This window comes from Carassius auratus, unplaced genomic scaffold, assembly GCF_003368295.1.
Source record: "Carassius auratus strain Wakin unplaced genomic scaffold, ASM336829v1 scaf_tig00215886, whole genome shotgun sequence".
Taxonomy (NCBI): Eukaryota; Metazoa; Chordata; class Actinopteri; order Cypriniformes; family Cyprinidae; genus Carassius; species Carassius auratus.
The window spans coordinates 5,151-21,060 of record NW_020528293.1 but is presented as its reverse complement, the minus strand read 5'-3'; the positions used below and the strand labels follow the sequence as shown (position 1 = coordinate 21,060).

At 46.0% G+C, this 15,910-nt stretch overlaps 22 non-coding genes across 22 annotated transcripts; all 22 read left to right on the top strand.

The window, feature by feature from the left end:
- The first annotated feature begins 53 nt into the window (after window positions 1-53).
- On the top strand, window positions 54-126 carry trnav-cac (transfer RNA valine (anticodon CAC)). Its single transcript has one exon. It is a non-coding gene; the product is annotated as a tRNA-Val (tRNA).
- Window positions 127-732: 606 nt separating this feature from the next.
- Window positions 733-805, top strand: trnav-uac (transfer RNA valine (anticodon UAC)). Its single transcript has one exon. It is a non-coding gene; the product is annotated as a tRNA-Val (tRNA).
- Window positions 806-2,047: 1,242 nt separating this feature from the next.
- Window positions 2,048-2,120, top strand: trnav-aac (transfer RNA valine (anticodon AAC)). The gene has a single exon. It is a non-coding gene; the product is annotated as a tRNA-Val (tRNA).
- Window positions 2,121-2,243: 123 nt separating this feature from the next.
- trnav-cac (transfer RNA valine (anticodon CAC)) lies at window positions 2,244-2,316 on the top strand. The gene has a single exon. It is a non-coding gene; the product is annotated as a tRNA-Val (tRNA).
- A 606-nt stretch (window positions 2,317-2,922) lies between these two features.
- trnav-uac (transfer RNA valine (anticodon UAC)) lies at window positions 2,923-2,995 on the top strand. Its single transcript has one exon. It is a non-coding gene; the product is annotated as a tRNA-Val (tRNA).
- Window positions 2,996-4,237: 1,242 nt separating this feature from the next.
- On the top strand, window positions 4,238-4,310 carry trnav-aac (transfer RNA valine (anticodon AAC)). Its single transcript has one exon. It is a non-coding gene; the product is annotated as a tRNA-Val (tRNA).
- A 123-nt stretch (window positions 4,311-4,433) lies between these two features.
- Window positions 4,434-4,506, top strand: trnav-cac (transfer RNA valine (anticodon CAC)). Its single transcript has one exon. It is a non-coding gene; the product is annotated as a tRNA-Val (tRNA).
- Window positions 4,507-5,112: 606 nt separating this feature from the next.
- On the top strand, window positions 5,113-5,185 carry trnav-uac (transfer RNA valine (anticodon UAC)). Its single transcript has one exon. It is a non-coding gene; the product is annotated as a tRNA-Val (tRNA).
- Window positions 5,186-6,427: 1,242 nt separating this feature from the next.
- Window positions 6,428-6,500, top strand: trnav-aac (transfer RNA valine (anticodon AAC)). The gene has a single exon. It is a non-coding gene; the product is annotated as a tRNA-Val (tRNA).
- Window positions 6,501-6,623: 123 nt separating this feature from the next.
- trnav-cac (transfer RNA valine (anticodon CAC)) lies at window positions 6,624-6,696 on the top strand. Its single transcript has one exon. It is a non-coding gene; the product is annotated as a tRNA-Val (tRNA).
- A 606-nt stretch (window positions 6,697-7,302) lies between these two features.
- trnav-uac (transfer RNA valine (anticodon UAC)) lies at window positions 7,303-7,375 on the top strand. Its single transcript has one exon. It is a non-coding gene; the product is annotated as a tRNA-Val (tRNA).
- A 1,243-nt stretch (window positions 7,376-8,618) lies between these two features.
- Window positions 8,619-8,691, top strand: trnav-aac (transfer RNA valine (anticodon AAC)). The gene has a single exon. It is a non-coding gene; the product is annotated as a tRNA-Val (tRNA).
- Window positions 8,692-8,814: 123 nt separating this feature from the next.
- On the top strand, window positions 8,815-8,887 carry trnav-cac (transfer RNA valine (anticodon CAC)). The gene has a single exon. It is a non-coding gene; the product is annotated as a tRNA-Val (tRNA).
- A 1,241-nt stretch (window positions 8,888-10,128) lies between these two features.
- Window positions 10,129-10,201, top strand: trnav-aac (transfer RNA valine (anticodon AAC)). Its single transcript has one exon. It is a non-coding gene; the product is annotated as a tRNA-Val (tRNA).
- A 123-nt stretch (window positions 10,202-10,324) lies between these two features.
- On the top strand, window positions 10,325-10,397 carry trnav-cac (transfer RNA valine (anticodon CAC)). Its single transcript has one exon. It is a non-coding gene; the product is annotated as a tRNA-Val (tRNA).
- Window positions 10,398-11,003: 606 nt separating this feature from the next.
- Window positions 11,004-11,076, top strand: trnav-uac (transfer RNA valine (anticodon UAC)). Its single transcript has one exon. It is a non-coding gene; the product is annotated as a tRNA-Val (tRNA).
- Window positions 11,077-12,319: 1,243 nt separating this feature from the next.
- trnav-aac (transfer RNA valine (anticodon AAC)) lies at window positions 12,320-12,392 on the top strand. Its single transcript has one exon. It is a non-coding gene; the product is annotated as a tRNA-Val (tRNA).
- Window positions 12,393-12,515: 123 nt separating this feature from the next.
- Window positions 12,516-12,588, top strand: trnav-cac (transfer RNA valine (anticodon CAC)). Its single transcript has one exon. It is a non-coding gene; the product is annotated as a tRNA-Val (tRNA).
- A 606-nt stretch (window positions 12,589-13,194) lies between these two features.
- On the top strand, window positions 13,195-13,267 carry trnav-uac (transfer RNA valine (anticodon UAC)). Its single transcript has one exon. It is a non-coding gene; the product is annotated as a tRNA-Val (tRNA).
- Window positions 13,268-14,508: 1,241 nt separating this feature from the next.
- Window positions 14,509-14,581, top strand: trnav-aac (transfer RNA valine (anticodon AAC)). Its single transcript has one exon. It is a non-coding gene; the product is annotated as a tRNA-Val (tRNA).
- Window positions 14,582-14,704: 123 nt separating this feature from the next.
- On the top strand, window positions 14,705-14,777 carry trnav-cac (transfer RNA valine (anticodon CAC)). The gene has a single exon. It is a non-coding gene; the product is annotated as a tRNA-Val (tRNA).
- A 606-nt stretch (window positions 14,778-15,383) lies between these two features.
- trnav-uac (transfer RNA valine (anticodon UAC)) lies at window positions 15,384-15,456 on the top strand. Its single transcript has one exon. It is a non-coding gene; the product is annotated as a tRNA-Val (tRNA).
- The last annotated feature ends 454 nt before the right edge of the window (window positions 15,457-15,910 follow it).

Below are 15,910 nucleotides of genomic sequence, written 5' to 3'. Positions count from 1 at the left end.
TGCGCATTTTGCTGAGCCTGCACACAATGATTTCGGACTTGCTTAGGAAGTGGGTTTCCGTAGTGTAGTGGTTATCACGTTCGCCTCACACGCGAAAGGTCCCCAGTTCGAAACTGGGCGGGAACACTGAATCTCTTTTCACAATCGTTTAGGTGGGTTTCTGTTGAGGAGGAACTCAATTCTAGCAAGGCTTTGCGGCCAAGAGGCATGAACACAGTCACTAAAGGTATAGTTGATGCAGAAATGAAAGAGCAGTCATTGTTTGACCTAAACCTATCCCACAACTGTGACATTCCAAGCCTGTCTGGCTTTCTTCTGAGGAACACGAAAAAAGAGATTTGCCTGAGTGGCCCTCTGTTGAGCAGCAGCTCTGCATCACGAAGGCCCGTCTTTACACAGGTGTAGAGATAATTGTTAAGCCACACTAGGCAGCGGTAATACCCACGCAGACAGTACTCTGTACTTTTGACCTGGTAGTTTAGATGAACAGATGGCCGGTGCACTCAAAGACCCAATATTTCGTACAACATATAAATATACATATATTAAATGAAAGTGGGGAAAAAAGCAAAGAAGAAATGGCCACAGAGGATTCCCGCAAACAACTGGAGAAATTCCCGGTTTGCTGCTAAAAATAGAAGGTATTTGCGAACTGAAGAGCGCAACGCAATTTGTAATTTGATTCGCGCTCCAAGATGCATGAGATGAAAAGATCTGACACCTTCGCCACAGGTTTCCGTAGTGTAGAGGTTATCACGTTCGCCTTACACGCGAAAGGTCCCCAGTTCGAAACTGGGCGGGAACACTGGATCTCTTTTTCAAAATTGTTCAGGTGGGTTTCTGTTCAGGAGGAACTCAACGCTTCCAAGGCTTTGCGGCCAATAGGCATTAATACAGTCACTAAAGGTAAAGTTGATGCAGAAATGAAAGAGCAGTCATTGTTTGACCTAAACCTAACCCACAACTGTGACATTCCAAGCCTGTGTGGCTTTCTTCTGAGAAACACCAAAGACGAGATTTTAGGAAACTCTGCGTAGACTGCCACGCCGAATGAACTCTGTCCTCTTGTGTAAGGGTCTTATTCCACCTAGGCCATCACGTAAGGCAGGGTCTCAAGGGGTGTCTAAAAGGGGGTACGTGGCAGGCCCTCCTTAGACCCCTGCGCGCCGGCCCTGTCTGTCCCAATGATCACCTGTGTCACCACAAACAGCCCATCAGTCCCTCTCACCGCCTATGTGACCACTAATTGCGCTTCTGTCCACTGGTAATACAAAAACTGTGACCGCAAGCTGTCTATGTGTCCCCCTGATCCCCTACGTGCCCACAAGTAGCCTTTTTATCCCCTTGACGAACTTTAAAACACATCCATCTGGAGTGTTATTTTCTGATAAAATGATGCAAGCCGTAGCAGTTTCTAACACATGGCTAACCTTCTTGAAATTCAACACAATGGTCAACGAATCTGCCAATAAACCTGTTCAGGTGGCTCCTCGCTTACTCCCGAAGCACCCAGAGGTGTTAAACCCTCAGAATTCCACTGACCACAAACAGTCTGTATTTTTTACAATGGGATAGATTGTACGTGGCAAGTCCATGTCTCAGCTTTCTGAAGAGATATCAAGCTAAAACCTGATTTCCCATGCTAGTCTGGACACGTGCTACCCCTGTGGTGAGTTTCAATAAGATTGGAGAAACTTGAAATCTCGGCTCAAAAAAAACTAAAAGTTTCAAGAAGATTGGAGAAACTCGAAAATTTGACCAACAAAAATCACCAAGAGAAATTTTCGAGTTTCTCCTGAGTTCTTGGAACTTTTGGTTTGTTAGTTTGAGACTAGCACAGGAAGGCAGGTTTCGGCTTGATATCAAGCTGCAAGTGTTTAATTCCGAGGTAAGTTAAGGGTAGCGTTTCAGGAAACTCTGCATAGACTGCCAGGCCGAATGAACTCTGTCCTCTTGTGCGTGGGAATTACGCCGATTGTCTATTTGCTTTCGGGCACATCACACTATAAATATTCGCCCAAAAGGCACTCTAGCGCTAGACTGTGGAGTTTCTGTAGTGTAGTGGTCATCACGTTCGCCTAACACGCGAAAGGTCCTCGGTTCGAAACCGAGCAGAAACAGCTGTCCCCTTTTGAAGAAATGTATGAACCCCTTTGAGCCGGCAGTTGGCTTCAGAAGGTTTAGCCTTTATGCGCATTTTGCTGAGCCTGCACACAATGATTTCGGACTTGCTTAGGAAGTGGGTTTCCGTAGTGTAGTGGTTATCACGTTCGCCTCACACGCGAAAGGTCCCCAGTTCGAAACTGGGCGGGAACACTGAATCTCTTTTCACAATCGTTTAGGTGGGTTTCTGTTGAGGAGGAACTCAATTCTAGCAAGGCTTTGCGGCCAAGAGGCATGAACACAGTCACTAAAGGTATAGTTGATGCAGAAATGAAAGAGCAGTCATTGTTTGACCTAAACCTATCCCACAACTGTGACATTCCAAGCCTGTCTGGCTTTCTTCTGAGGAACACGAAAAAAGAGATTTGCCTGAGTGGCCCTCTGTTGAGCAGCAGCTCTGCATCACGAAGGCCCGTCTTTACACAGGTGTAGAGATAATTGTTAAGCCACACTAGGCAGCGGTAATACCCACGCAGACAGTACTCTGTACTTTTGACCTGGTAGTTTAGATGAACAGATGGCCGGTGCACTCAAAGACCCAATATTTCGTACAACATATAAATATACATATATTAAATGAAAGTGGGGAAAAAAGCAAAGAAGAAATGGCCACAGAGGATTCCCGCAAACAACTGGAGAAATTCCCGGTTTGCTGCTAAAAATAGAAGGTATTTGCGAACTGAAGAGCGCAACGCAATTTGTAATTTGATTCGCGCTCCAAGATGCATGAGATGAAAAGATCTGACACCTTCGCCACAGGTTTCCGTAGTGTAGAGGTTATCACGTTCGCCTTACACGCGAAAGGTCCCCAGTTCGAAACTGGGCGGGAACACTGGATCTCTTTTTCAAAATTGTTCAGGTGGGTTTCTGTTCAGGAGGAACTCAACGCTTCCAAGGCTTTGCGGCCAATAGGCATTAATACAGTCACTAAAGGTAAAGTTGATGCAGAAATGAAAGAGCAGTCATTGTTTGACCTAAACCTAACCCACAACTGTGACATTCCAAGCCTGTGTGGCTTTCTTCTGAGAAACACCAAAGACGAGATTTTAGGAAACTCTGCGTAGACTGCCACGCCGAATGAACTCTGTCCTCTTGTGTAAGGGTCTTATTCCACCTAGGCCATCACGTAAGGCAGGGTCTCAAGGGGTGTCTAAAAGGGGGTACGTGGCAGGCCCTCCTTAGACCCCTGCGCGCCGGCCCTGTCTGTCCCAATGATCACCTGTGTCACCACAAACAGCCCATCAGTCCCTCTCACCGCCTATGTGACCACTAATTGCGCTTCTGTCCACTGGTAATACAAAAACTGTGACCGCAAGCTGTCTATGTGTCCCCCTGATCCCCTACGTGCCCACAAGTAGCCTTTTTATCCCCTTGACGAACTTTAAAACACATCCATCTGGAGTGTTATTTTCTGATAAAATGATGCAAGCCGTAGCAGTTTCTAACACATGGCTAACCTTCTTGAAATTCAACACAATGGTCAACGAATCTGCCAATAAACCTGTTCAGGTGGCTCCTCGCTTACTCCCGAAGCACCCAGAGGTGTTAAACCCTCAGAATTCCACTGACCACAAACAGTCTGTATTTTTTACAATGGGATAGATTGTACGTGGCAAGTCCATGTCTCAGCTTTCTGAAGAGATATCAAGCTAAAACCTGATTTCCCATGCTAGTCTGGACACGTGCTACCCCTGTGGTGAGTTTCAATAAGATTGGAGAAACTTGAAATCTCGGCTCAAAAAAAACTAAAAGTTTCAAGAAGATTGGAGAAACTCGAAAATTTGACCAACAAAAATCACCAAGAGAAATTTTCGAGTTTCTCCTGAGTTCTTGGAACTTTTGGTTTGTTAGTTTGAGACTAGCACAGGAAGGCAGGTTTCGGCTTGATATCAAGCTGCAAGTGTTTAATTCCGAGGTAAGTTAAGGGTAGCGTTTCAGGAAACTCTGCATAGACTGCCAGGCCGAATGAACTCTGTCCTCTTGTGCGTGGGAATTACGCCGATTGTCTATTTGCTTTCGGGCACATCACACTATAAATATTCGCCCAAAAGGCACTCTAGCGCTAGACTGTGGAGTTTCTGTAGTGTAGTGGTCATCACGTTCGCCTAACACGCGAAAGGTCCTCGGTTCGAAACCGAGCAGAAACAGCTGTCCCCTTTTGAAGAAATGTATGAACCCCTTTGAGCCGGCAGTTGGCTTCAGAAGGTTTAGCCTTTATGCGCATTTTGCTGAGCCTGCACACAATGATTTCGGACTTGCTTAGGAAGTGGGTTTCCGTAGTGTAGTGGTTATCACGTTCGCCTCACACGCGAAAGGTCCCCAGTTCGAAACTGGGCGGGAACACTGAATCTCTTTTCACAATCGTTTAGGTGGGTTTCTGTTGAGGAGGAACTCAATTCTAGCAAGGCTTTGCGGCCAAGAGGCATGAACACAGTCACTAAAGGTATAGTTGATGCAGAAATGAAAGAGCAGTCATTGTTTGACCTAAACCTATCCCACAACTGTGACATTCCAAGCCTGTCTGGCTTTCTTCTGAGGAACACGAAAAAAGAGATTTGCCTGAGTGGCCCTCTGTTGAGCAGCAGCTCTGCATCACGAAGGCCCGTCTTTACACAGGTGTAGAGATAATTGTTAAGCCACACTAGGCAGCGGTAATACCCACGCAGACAGTACTCTGTACTTTTGACCTGGTAGTTTAGATGAACAGATGGCCGGTGCACTCAAAGACCCAATATTTCGTACAACATATAAATATACATATATTAAATGAAAGTGGGGAAAAAAGCAAAGAAGAAATGGCCACAGAGGATTCCCGCAAACAACTGGAGAAATTCCCGGTTTGCTGCTAAAAATAGAAGGTATTTGCGAACTGAAGAGCGCAACGCAATTTGTAATTTGATTCGCGCTCCAAGATGCATGAGATGAAAAGATCTGACACCTTCGCCACAGGTTTCCGTAGTGTAGAGGTTATCACGTTCGCCTTACACGCGAAAGGTCCCCAGTTCGAAACTGGGCGGGAACACTGGATCTCTTTTTCAAAATTGTTCAGGTGGGTTTCTGTTCAGGAGGAACTCAACGCTTCCAAGGCTTTGCGGCCAATAGGCATTAATACAGTCACTAAAGGTAAAGTTGATGCAGAAATGAAAGAGCAGTCATTGTTTGACCTAAACCTAACCCACAACTGTGACATTCCAAGCCTGTGTGGCTTTCTTCTGAGAAACACCAAAGACGAGATTTTAGGAAACTCTGCGTAGACTGCCACGCCGAATGAACTCTGTCCTCTTGTGTAAGGGTCTTATTCCACCTAGGCCATCACGTAAGGCAGGGTCTCAAGGGGTGTCTAAAAGGGGGTACGTGGCAGGCCCTCCTTAGACCCCTGCGCGCCGGCCCTGTCTGTCCCAATGATCACCTGTGTCACCACAAACAGCCCATCAGTCCCTCTCACCGCCTATGTGACCACTAATTGCGCTTCTGTCCACTGGTAATACAAAAACTGTGACCGCAAGCTGTCTATGTGTCCCCCTGATCCCCTACGTGCCCACAAGTAGCCTTTTTATCCCCTTGACGAACTTTAAAACACATCCATCTGGAGTGTTATTTTCTGATAAAATGATGCAAGCCGTAGCAGTTTCTAACACATGGCTAACCTTCTTGAAATTCAACACAATGGTCAACGAATCTGCCAATAAACCTGTTCAGGTGGCTCCTCGCTTACTCCCGAAGCACCCAGAGGTGTTAAACCCTCAGAATTCCACTGACCACAAACAGTCTGTATTTTTTACAATGGGATAGATTGTACGTGGCAAGTCCATGTCTCAGCTTTCTGAAGAGATATCAAGCTAAAACCTGATTTCCCATGCTAGTCTGGACACGTGCTACCCCTGTGGTGAGTTTCAATAAGATTGGAGAAACTTGAAATCTCGGCTCAAAAAAAACTAAAAGTTTCAAGAAGATTGGAGAAACTCGAAAATTTGACCAACAAAAATCACCAAGAGAAATTTTCGAGTTTCTCCTGAGTTCTTGGAACTTTTGGTTTGTTAGTTTGAGACTAGCACAGGAAGGCAGGTTTCGGCTTGATATCAAGCTGCAAGTGTTTAATTCCGAGGTAAGTTAAGGGTAGCGTTTCAGGAAACTCTGCATAGACTGCCAGGCCGAATGAACTCTGTCCTCTTGTGCGTGGGAATTACGCCGATTGTCTATTTGCTTTCGGGCACATCACACTATAAATATTCGCCCAAAAGGCACTCTAGCGCTAGACTGTGGAGTTTCTGTAGTGTAGTGGTCATCACGTTCGCCTAACACGCGAAAGGTCCTCGGTTCGAAACCGAGCAGAAACAGCTGTCCCCTTTTGAAGAAATGTATGAACCCCTTTGAGCCGGCAGTTGGCTTCAGAAGGTTTAGCCTTTATGCGCATTTTGCTGAGCCTGCACACAATGATTTCGGACTTGCTTAGGAAGTGGGTTTCCGTAGTGTAGTGGTTATCACGTTCGCCTCACACGCGAAAGGTCCCCAGTTCGAAACTGGGCGGGAACACTGAATCTCTTTTCACAATCGTTTAGGTGGGTTTCTGTTGAGGAGGAACTCAATTCTAGCAAGGCTTTGCGGCCAAGAGGCATGAACACAGTCACTAAAGGTATAGTTGATGCAGAAATGAAAGAGCAGTCATTGTTTGACCTAAACCTATCCCACAACTGTGACATTCCAAGCCTGTCTGGCTTTCTTCTGAGGAACACGAAAAAAGAGATTTGCCTGAGTGGCCCTCTGTTGAGCAGCAGCTCTGCATCACGAAGGCCCGTCTTTACACAGGTGTAGAGATAATTGTTAAGCCACACTAGGCAGCGGTAATACCCACGCAGACAGTACTCTGTACTTTTGACCTGGTAGTTTAGATGAACAGATGGCCGGTGCACTCAAAGACCCAATATTTCGTACAACATATAAATATACATATATTAAATGAAAGTGGGGAAAAAAGCAAAGAAGAAATGGCCACAGAGGATTCCCGCAAACAACTGGAGAAATTCCCGGTTTGCTGCTAAAAATAGAAGGTATTTGCGAACTGAAGAGCGCAACGCAATTTGTAATTTGATTCGCGCTCCAAGATGCATGAGATGAAAAGATCTGACACCTTCGCCACAGGTTTCCGTAGTGTAGAGGTTATCACGTTCGCCTTACACGCGAAAGTTCCCCAGTTCGAAACTGGGCGGGAACACTGGATCTCTTTTTCAAAATTGTTCAGGTGGGTTTCTGTTCAGGAGGAACTCAACGCTTCCAAGGCTTTGCGGCCAATAGGCATTAATACAGTCACTAAAGGTAAAGTTGATGCAGAAATGAAAGAGCAGTCATTGTTTGACCTAAACCTAACCCACAACTGTGACATTCCAAGCCTGTGTGGCTTTCTTCTGAGAAACACCAAAGACGAGATTTTAGGAAACTCTGCGTAGACTGCCACGCCGAATGAACTCTGTCCTCTTGTGTAAGGGTCTTATTCCACCTAGGCCATCACGTAAGGCAGGGTCTCAAGGGGTGTCTAAAAGGGGGTACGTGGCAGGCCCTCCTTAGACCCCTGCGCGCCGGCCCTGTCTGTCCCAATGATCACCTGTGTCACCACAAACAGCCCATCAGTCCCTCTCACCGCCTATGTGACCACTAATTGCGCTTCTGTCCACTGGTAATACAAAAACTGTGACCGCAAGCTGTCTATGTGTCCCCCTGATCCCCTACGTGCCCACAAGTAGCCTTTTTATCCCCTTGACGAACTTTAAAACACATCCATCTGGAGTGTTATTTTCTGATAAAATGATGCAAGCCGTAGCAGTTTCTAACACATGGCTAACCTTCTTGAAATTCAACACAATGGTCAACGAACCTGCCAATAAACCTGTTCAGGTGGCTCCTCGCTTACTCCCGAAGCACCCAGAGGTGTTAAACCCTCAGAATTCCACTGACCACAAACAGTCTGTATTTTTTACAATGGGATAGATTGTACGTGGCAAGTCCATGTCTCAGCTTTCTGAAGAGATATCAAGGTAAAACCTGATTTCCCATGCTAGTCTGGACACGTGCTACCCCTGTGGTGAGTTTCAATAAGATTGGAGAAACTTGAAATCTCGGCTCAAAAAAAAACTAAAAGTTTCAAGAAGATTGGAGAAACTCGAAAATTTGACCAACAAAAATCACCAAGAGAAATTTTCGAGTTTCTCCTGAGTTCTTGGAACTTTTGGTTTGTTAGTTTGAGACTAGCACAGGAAGGCAGGTTTCGGCTTGATATCAAGCTGCAAGTGTTTAATTCCGAGGTAAGTTAAGGGTAGCGTTTCAGGAAACTCTGCATAGACTGCCAGGCCGAATGAACTCTGTCCTCTTGTGCGTGGGAATTACGCCGATTGTCTATTTGCTTTCGGGCACATCACACTATAAATATTTGCCCAAAAGGCACTCTAGCGCTAGACTGTGGAGTTTCTGTAGTGTAGTGGTCATCACGTTCGCCTAACACGCGAAAGGTCCTCGGTTCGAAACCGAGCAGAAACAGCTGTCCCCTTTTGAAGAAATGTATGAACCCCTTTGAGCCGGCAGTTGGCTTCAGAAGGTTTAGCATTTATGCGCATTTTGCTGAGCCTGCACACAATGATTTCGGACTTGCTTAGGAAGTGGGTTTCCGTAGTGTAGTGGTTATCACGTTCGCCTCACACGCGAAAGGTCCCCAGTTCGAAACTGGGCGGGAACACTGAATCTCTTTTCACAATCGTTTAGGTGGGTTTCTGTTGAGGAGGAACTCAATTCTAGCAAGGCTTTGCGGCCAAGAGGCATGAACACAGTCACTAAAGGTATAGTTGATGCAGAAATGAAAGAGCAGTCATTGTTTGACCTAAACCTATCCCACAACTGTGACATTCCAAGCCTGTGTGGCTTTCTTCTGAGAAACACCAAAGACGAGATTTTAGGAAACTCTGCGTAGACTGCCACGCCGAATGAACTCTGTCCTCTTGTGTAAGGGTCTTATTCCACCTAGGCCATCACGTAAGGCAGGGTCTCAAGGGGTGTCTAAAAGGGGGTACGTGGCAGGCCCTCCTTAGACCCCTGCGCGCCGGCCCTGTCTGTCCAAATGATCACCTGTGTCACCACAAACAGCCCATCAGTCCCTCTCACCGCCTATGTGACCACTAATTGCGCTTCTGTCCACTGGTAATACAAAAACTGTGACCGCAAGCTGTCTATGTGTCCCCCTGATCCCCTACGTGCCCACAAGTAGCCTTTTTATCCCCTTGACGAACTTTAAAACACATCCATCTGGAGTGTTATTTTCTGATAAAATGATGCAAGCCGTAGCAGTTTCTAACACATGGCTAACCTTCTTGAAATTCAACACAATGGTCAACGAATCTGCCAATAAACCTGTTCAGGTGGCTCCTCGCTTACTCCCGAAGCACCCAGAGGTGTTAAACCCTCAGAATTCCACTGACCACAAACAGTCTGTATTTTTTACAATGGGATAGATTGTACGTGGCAAGTCCATGTCTCAGCTTTCTGAAGAGATATCAAGGTAAAACCTGATTTCCCATGCTAGTCTGGACACGTGCTACCCCTGTGGTGAGTTTCAATAAGATTGGAGAAACTTGAAATCTCGGCTCAAAAAAAACTAAAAGTTTCAAGAAGATTGGAGAAACTCGAAAATTTGACCAACAAAAATCACCAAGAGAAATTTTCGAGTTTCTCCTGAGTTCTTGGAACTTTTGGTTTGTTAGTTTGAGACTAGCACAGGAAGGCAGGTTTCGGCTTGATATCAAGCTGCAAGTGTTTAATTCCGAGGTAAGTTAAGGGTAGCGTTTCAGGAAACTCTGCATAGACTGCCAGGCCGAATGAACTCTGTCCTCTTGTGCGTGGGAATTACGCCGATTGTCTATTTGCTTTCGGGCACATCACACTATAAATATTTGCCCAAAAGGCACTCTAGCGCTAGACTGTGGAGTTTCTGTAGTGTAGTGGTCATCACGTTCGCCTAACACGCGAAAGGTCCTCGGTTCGAAACCGAGCAGAAACAGCTGTCCCCTTTTGAAGAAATGTATGAACCCCTTTGAGCCGCCAGTTGGCTTCAGAAGGTTTAGCATTTATGCGCATTTTGCTGAGCCTGCACACAATGATTTCGGACTTGCTTAGGAAGTGGGTTTCCGTAGTGTAGTGGTTATCACGTTCGCCTCACACGCGAAAGGTCCCCAGTTCGAAACTGGGCGGGAACACTGAATCTCTTTTCACAATCGTTTAGGTGGGTTTCTGTTGAGGAGGAACTCAATTCTAGCAAGGCTTTGCGGCCAAGAGGCATGAACACAGTCACTAAAGGTATAGTTGATGCAGAAATGAAAGAGCAGTCATTGTTTGACCTAAACCTATCCCACAACTGTGACATTCCAAGCCTGTCTGGCTTTCTTCTGAGGAACACGAAAAAAGAGATTTGCCTGAGTGGCCCTCTGTTGAGCAGCAGCTCTGCATCACGAAGGCCCGTCTTTACACAGGTGTAGAGATAATTGTTAAGCCACACTAGGCAGCGGTAATACCCACGCAGACAGTACTCTGTACTTTTGACCTGGTAGTTTAGATGAACAGATGGCCGGTGCACTCAAAGACCCAATATTTCGTACAACATATAAATATACATATATTAAATGAAAGTGGGGAAAAAAGCAAAGAAGAAATGGCCACAGAGGATTCCCGCAAACAACTGGAGAAATTCCCGGTTTGCTGCTAAAAATAGAAGGTATTTGCGAACTGAAGAGCGCAACGCAATTTGTAATTTGATTCGCGCTCCAAGATGCATGAGATGAAAAGATCTGACACCTTCGCCACAGGTTTCCGTAGTGTAGAGGTTATCACGTTCGCCTTACACGCGAAAGTTCCCCAGTTCGAAACTGGGTGGGAACACTGGATCTCTTTTTCAAAATTGTTCAGGTGGGTTTCTGTTCAGCAGGAACTCAACGCTTCCAAGGCTTTGCGGCCAATAGGCATTAATACAGTCACTAAAGGTAAAGTTGATGCAGAAATGAAAGAGCAGTCATTGTTTGACCTAAACCTAACCCACAACTGTGACATTCCAAGCCTGTGTGGCTTTCTTCTGAGAAACACCAAAGACGAGATTTTAGGAAACTCTGCGTAGACTGCCACGCCGAATGAACTCTGTCCTCTTGTGTAAGGGTCTTATTCCACCTAGGCCATCACGTAAGGCAGGGTCTCAAGGGGTGTCTAAAAGGGGGTACGTGGCAGGCCCTCCTTAGACCCCTGCGCGCCGGCCCTGTCTGTCCCAATGATCACCTGTGTCACCACAAACAGCCCATCAGTCCCTCTCACCGCCTATGTGACCACTAATTGCGCTTCTGTCCACTGGTAATACAAAAACTGTGACCGCAAGCTGTCTATGTGTCCCCCTGATCCCCTACGTGCCCACAAGTAGCCTTTTTATCCCCTTGACGAACTTTAAAACACATCCATCTGGAGTGTTATTTTCTGATAAAATGATGCAAGCCGTAGCAGTTTCTAACACATGGCTAACCTTCTTGAAATTCAACACAATGGTCAACGAACCTGCCAATAAACCTGTTCAGGTGGCTCCTCGCTTACTCCCGAAGCACCCAGAGGTGTTAAACCCTCAGAATTCCACTGACCACAAACAGTCTGTATTTTTTACAATGGGATAGATTGTACGTGGCAAGTCCATGTCTCAGCTTTCTGAAGAGATATCAAGCTAAAACCTGATTTCCCATGCTAGTCTGGACACGTGCTACCCCTGTGGTGAGTTTCAATAAGATTGGAGAAACTTGAAATCTCGGCTCAAAAAAAAACTAAAAGTTTCAAGAAGATTGGAGAAACTCGAAAATTTGACCAACAAAAATCACCAAGAGAAATTTTCGAGTTTCTCCTGAGTTCTTGGAACTTTTGGTTTGTTAGTTTGAGACTAGCACAGGAAGGCAGGTTTCGGCTTGATATCAAGCTGCAAGTGTTTAATTCCGAGGTAAGTTAAGGGTAGCGTTTCAGGAAACTCTGCATAGACTGCCAGGCCGAATGAACTCTGTCCTCTTGTGCGTGGGAATTACGCCGATTGTCTATTTGCTTTCGGGCACATCACACTATAAATATTCGCCCAAAAGGCACTCTAGCGCTAGACTGTGGAGTTTCTGTAGTGTAGTGGTCATCACGTTCGCCTAACACGCGAAAGGTCCTCGGTTCGAAACCGAGCAGAAACAGCTGTCCCCTTTTGAAGAAATGTATGAACCCCTTTGAGCCGGCAGTTGGCTTCAGAAGGTTTAGCCTTTATGCGCATTTTGCTGAGCCTGCACACAATGATTTCGGACTTGCTTAGGAAGTGGGTTTCCGTAGTGTAGTGGTTATCACGTTCGCCTCACACGCGAAAGGTCCCCAGTTCGAAACTGGGCGGGAACACTGAATCTCTTTTCACAATCGTTTAGGTGGGTTTCTGTTGAGGAGGAACTCAATTCTAGCAAGGCTTTGCGGCCAAGAGGCATGAACACAGTCACTAAAGGTATAGTTGATGCAGAAATGAAAGAGCAGTCATTGTTTGACCTAAACCTATCCCACAACTGTGACATTCCAAGCCTGTCTGGCTTTCTTCTGAGGAACACGAAAAAAGAGATTTGCCTGAGTGGCCCTCTGTTGAGCAGCAGCTCTGCATCACGAAGGCCCGTCTTTACACAGGTGTAGAGATAATTGTTAAGCCACACTAGGCAGCGGTAATACCCACGCAGACAGTACTCTGTACTTTTGACCTGGTAGTTTAGATGAACAGATGGCCGGTGCACTCAAAGACCCAATATTTCGTACAACATATAAATATACATATATTAAATGAAAGTGGGGAAAAAAGCAAAGAAGAAATGGCCACAGAGGATTCCCGCAAACAACTGGAGAAATTCCCGGTTTGCTGCTAAAAATAGAAGGTATTTGCGAACTGAAGAGCGCAACGCAATTTGTAATTTGATTCGCGCTCCAAGATGCATGAGATGAAAAGATCTGACACCTTCGCCACAGGTTTCCGTAGTGTAGAGGTTATCACGTTCGCCTTACACGCGAAAGGTCCCCAGTTCGAAACTGGGCGGGAACACTGGATCTCTTTTTCAAAATTGTTCAGGTGGGTTCTGTTCAGGAGGAACTCAACGCTTCCAAGGCTTTGCGGCCAATAGGCATTAATACAGTCACTAAAGGTAAAGTTGATGCAGAAATGAAAGAGCAGTCATTGTTTGACCTAAACCTAACCCACAACTGTGACATTCCAAGCCTGTGTGGCTTTCTTCTGAGAAACACCAAAGACGAGATTTTAGGAAACTCTGCGTAGACTGCCACGCCGAATGAACTCTGTCCTCTTGTGTAAGGGTCTTATTCCACCTAGGCCATCACGTAAGGCAGGGTCTCAAGGGGTGTCTAAAAGGGGGTACGTGGCAGGCCCTCCTTAGACCCCTGCGCGCCGGCCCTGTCTGTCCCAATGATCACATGTGTCACCACAAACAGCCCATCAGTCCCTCTCACCGCCTATGTGACCACTAATTGCGCTTCTGTCCACTGGTAATACAAAAACTGTGACCGCAAGCTGTCTATGTGTCCCCCTGATCCCCTACGTGCCCACAAGTAGCCTTTTTATCCCCTTGACGAACTTTAAAACACATCCATCTGGAGTGTTATTTTCTGATAAAATGATGCAAGCCGTAGCAGTTTCTAACACATGGCTAACCTTCTTGAAATTCAACACAATGGTCAACGAACCTGCCAATAAACCTGTTCAGGTGGCTCCTCGCTTACTCCCGAAGCACCCAGAGGTGTTAAACCCTCAGAATTCCACTGACCACAAACAGTCTGTATTTTTTACAATGGGATAGATTGTACGTGGCAAGTCCATGTCTCAGCTTTCTGAAGAGATATCAAGCTAAAACCTGATTTCCCATGCTAGTCTGGACACGTGCTACCCCTGTGGTGAGTTTCAATAAGATTGGAGAAACTTGAAATCTCGGCTCAAAAAAAACTAAAAGTTTCAAGAAGATTGGAGAAACTCGAAAATTTGACCAACAAAAATCACCAAGAGAAATTTTCGAGTTTCTCCTGAGTTCTTGGAACTTTTGGTTTGTTAGTTTGAGACTAGCACAGGAAGGCAGGTTTCGGCTTGATATCAAGCTGCAAGTGTTTAATTCCGAGGTAAGTTAAGGGTAGCGTTTCAGGAAACTCTGCATAGACTGCCAGGCCGAATGAACTCTGTCCTCTTGTGCGTGGGAATTACGCCGATTGTCTATTTGCTTTCGGGCACATCACACTATAAATATTCGCCCAAAAGGCACTCTAGCGCTAGACTGTGGAGTTTCTGTAGTGTAGTGGTCATCACGTTCGCCTAACACGCGAAAGGTCCTCGGTTCGAAACCGAGCAGAAACAGCTGTCCCCTTTTGAAGAAATGTATGAACCCCTTTGAGCCGGCAGTTGGCTTCAGAAGGTTTAGCCTTTATGCGCATTTTGCTGAGCCTGCACACAATGATTTCGGACTTGCTTAGGAAGTGGGTTTCCGTAGTGTAGTGGTTATCACGTTCGCCTCACACGCGAAAGGTCCCCAGTTCGAAACTGGGCGGGAACACTGAATCTCTTTTCACAATCGTTTAGGTGGGTTTCTGTTGAGGAGGAACTCAATTCTAGCAAGGCTTTGCGGCCAAGAGGCATGAACACAGTCACTAAAGGTATAGTTGATGCAGAAATGAAAGAGCAGTCATTGTTTGACCTAAACCTATCCCACAACTGTGACATTCCAAGCCTGTCTGGCTTTCTTCTGAGGAACACGAAAAAAGAGATTTGCCTGAGTGGCCCTCTGTTGAGCAGCAGCTCTGCATCACGAAGGCCCGTCTTTACACAGGTGTAGAGATAATTGTTAAGCCACACTAGGCAGCGGTAATACCCACGCAGACAGTACTCTGTACTTTTGACCTGGTAGTTTAGATGAACAGATGGCCGGTGCACTCAAAGACCCAATATTTCGTACAACATATAAATATACATATATTAAATGAAAGTGGGGAAAAAAGCAAAGAAGAAATGGCCACAGAGGATTCCCGCAAACAACTGGAGAAATTCCCGGTTTGCTGCTAAAAATAGAAGGTATTTGCGAACTGAAGAGCGCAACGCAATTTGTAATTTGATTCGCGCTCCAAGATGCATGAGATGAAAAGATCTGACACCTTCGCCACAGGTTTCCGTAGTGTAGAGGTTATCACGTTCGCCTTACACGCGAAAGGTCCCCAGTTCGAAACTGGGCGGGAACACTGGATCTCTTTTTCAAAATTGTTCAGGTGGGTTTCTGTTCAGGAGGAACTCAACGCTTCCAAGGCTTTGCGGCCAATAGGCATTAATACAGTCACTAAAGGTAAAGTTGATGCAGAAATGAAAGAGCAGTCATTGTTTGACCTAAATCTAACCCACAACTGTGACATTCCAAGCCTGTGTGGCTTTCTTCTGAGAAACACCAAAGACGAGATTTTAGGAAAACTCTGCGTAGACTGCCACGCCGAATGAACTCTGTCCTCTTGTGTAAGGGTCTTATTCCACCTAGGCCATCACGTAAGGCAGGGTCTCAAGGGGTGTCTAAAAGGGGGTACGTGGCAGGCCCTCCTTAGACCCCTGCGCGCCGGCCCTGTCTGTCCCAATGATCACATGTGTCACCACAAACAGCCCATCAGTCCCTCTCACCGCCTATGTGACCACTAATTGCGCTTCTGT